Source organism: Alligator sinensis, unplaced genomic scaffold (assembly GCF_000455745.1).
Source record: "Alligator sinensis unplaced genomic scaffold, ASM45574v1 scaffold454_1, whole genome shotgun sequence".
Lineage (NCBI taxonomy): Eukaryota > Metazoa > Chordata > Crocodylia > Alligatoridae > Alligator > Alligator sinensis.
Window position 1 is genome coordinate 715697 of NW_005842095.1, and position 3098 is coordinate 718794.

The following is a 3098-nucleotide window of genomic DNA, read 5'->3' on the forward strand; positions in this document are numbered from 1 at the left end:
ATACTACTAAGACTTAATGATGCTGTGCTAATTATGTTGTTATAAGTTGTACATAAGGGAATGATAGCTGTTGACTTTTCTCTTTATAAGATAGCATTAGATAACTGGAAGTAAGAAATGTATGAAGTTAGAAATAGAGTGCTTGATCAAATTTTACAATGGCTTGCTGAGATTCAAATTGGTGTGAGAATAAAAAGACAAGAAATTTGTCACTGACTAGGAGGTATGCACTGAAAAAAAAAGAGGAGCAATGTGGCCTTTTATTTGAGCTTCTCTTGAGGAAAAAGAGTAAATTTTAATGTTATCTAAACATTGCCAGGTAATCTATCACCTCCAAATAAGAAAGAAATTGTGATTGTTGACTGCATTTTATTAAGAAGGGAACAATAACAAAAATTAAATTTGTCATTGGATAAAGAATAATCAAATAATAATTAAACCAATTTTGAAATATATCTTACAAATAATGGATGATAAAGAGAAATGGCAGAGTTATTTTTTTTTAATTCTTTCCATCACTTTTCCATGGACTTATGCATTTTATTTAATTAATTATATACTGTGAGGGAATGAAGGAGCAGCTCAAACAGGCAGGGGAAGTGGTGGGCCTGTTGAGCCCCAGCTCAAGTCTGGGATTGTGCCCGGTATGCAAAGGCCAATAAAGATACCAGGGGTGAAAGTATAAAGAAGATTTATTGCTAGCAATAAGAGGTGCAAGCGGAATAATTTCACGTAACAAGCACACAGATTCTTAATTCTAAGCATCTTTTATTCAGGAGTATTGGACCTTCATAAGCATTCTTGTTTGCTAATTGGTTATAAGGGAGTGACGCAAGGAGTTCTTTACTGAGCATGTCTCTATACCTGTGTTTTAGCTATGTATCTCATTTACATACATGTATGTTTCATTAGCATACTTTCTCCCCACCTAGGGGTGTGATTTTTAGTATTTAAATTAGCTCTTTGCCCTAGTCCTCTGATTCTGCTTTTGTTTTCAAGCCTCCTTTATCTAAGACTGTCTCCTCCTTATCATTGCAGATGGGCATTAGTTACATAACAGAGACTTTTGCTTGGGCTTTGTATAGTGGTTTCTAGGTCAAACCTGACAGGCCAAGAGACTCCCTTACCTGCAAGTGTAGATCCGTCGTACCCGGAAGCTACAGCGGAGCAACATTTTTCTATCAGTTACTCCCTTCAGATTGGAGGAGGGAGCCCAGCACTGGTGTTGAAAACCCCAATCATAAGTGCTCAGGGAAGGAGGAAGAGTCTGGAAGCCAGAGGGCTCAGGGAGACAGCCGGGACCAAAAGCGGCTTGCCTGGCAAAACCTACTGACCCAGCAAAGGCAGCAGAACTGGAGGAGATGGCAATCTTGGCAGACACAGCCATCAAAGGGAAGCTACTAGCCAATGAGGAGGCTGGTCAGAACAGCCAGATCAGGACTGGTGCTCTGCAAGCCAGTCCAACCCTCCAGCCCAAGGCCTGCATGAGAAGCCTGGACCTGCCCCCTCCATAACCAGAGAGGAGATTTGGGAGAGAGAAACGACAATAGAGCCACAAACCACCTACCACTTTCTGAGTGAGTGAAGCTGTCTCTTTTTCTTGTTTTAGTGTAAAATCTTTCTAGAATGTGTTCCCTTGGATGCTCAGTTGGGACCGCACTGTTTGAAGAGCCTGGCAGTGTGCACATACATTGAGAGTGTCAAGTGACTGTGCTTTGGGCTTCTATTGGCCTCAGTGTTCACACTATAGGAAGTCCCAGCTGGCTTCTGGAGTCTGTGTTCATAAATCATGTAAGAGGCAAGGATAAACTTTATGGGCACATCCACACTTGCAAGCACGTGCGCTTGAAGCAGTTCAAATAGAAGTGGAGCAAATGTGAGACAGGGCTTTAGGCTTCAGCGCACGTACTCGGACATGCACTTTGTTGTGGAGCAAATTGTGCCACTTGGGGCAAATTAACCCTGCCTGGCTCCTCCCAGATCTGCAGCCAGGGGGAGCTAGAACCCGGGGCTAGCACCTGTGCTGTCCCCAGCAGTATAAAAACCTGCCCTGTCCGGCCTCAGCAGTATAAAAAGCTGCCCTGGCAAGTAGCTCAGGGCTACTCACTCTCAGGAGCTTCTGGGCCCCAGCCAATTGGTACATGGGGACACTACCCCTTGTGCCAGCTGGACTGCTGAAGCAGCCCTGAGAGTTCCCTGCACCTTCTACCCACTACAGCAGTCTGACAGTGGGGGCTGCTGCCTGGCTGTGACCTGCTGTCCACCTGCCAGACCCAGATGGGGACTGCACAGGCAGGAGAGGACGAAGATGTTCCAGGTGTGGTGGCCTGCTTTGAACGGTCAAAGAATGTCCTCCTGGCCCCATTTGGTCAGGAGGTCAGCCACAGCCAGCTGCGTCCAAGGTGCCAGCTCAGGGCAGGCAGGGTCCTGCTGCTGGCCTCTCTAGCAGGAATTCTGGTGTTCCCTATTGGAAAACTGAAAAATCCCTGATGAAAAAAATCCCAAAGTCACTCTTCAAAATACCCCCAAATCCATGTTCCTCCACAAGTAAAACAAAAGACCACTATAAAAAGAGAAAGAGAGACAGAGACAGCAATCAGTTGGACAATGTTTTATTGATATATCTACAGTGTTAAAGCAAGTCTTTTATCATAATATAATAAACTCTAAATACAGGTTTCATGAATTCATGAATACATATTTTGCTGCCCTCCCACAGGGTGATGGCCCCCACACAAGGGGTTGGTCCACCACACAAGGGCTTCGGCCCCCCAATAGGGGATTCAGCCCCTACAAAATGGGTTCAGCCCCCCAACAAGGGGTCTGTTCCCCACACAAAGGGTTCAGCCCCTCAAAAGGGGTTTAGACCCCCAACAGCGGGTTCGGCACAGGGGGGTTCATCTCCGACACTAAGAGTACAGCCTCCCAATGGAGGCCAAATGGCCCCCGCAGGGGCTACCACCCCCTCTGAAAGGCCCACATGCCCCAACCCAGCCCCCTGATTGCTGCCTTACCTGACCCCATCTCCCACCACCTGCTGTAGCCCCCCAATGGCTATCCCACCCAGCCCCAACACCCCACTCCCCCAGACCCCCTGA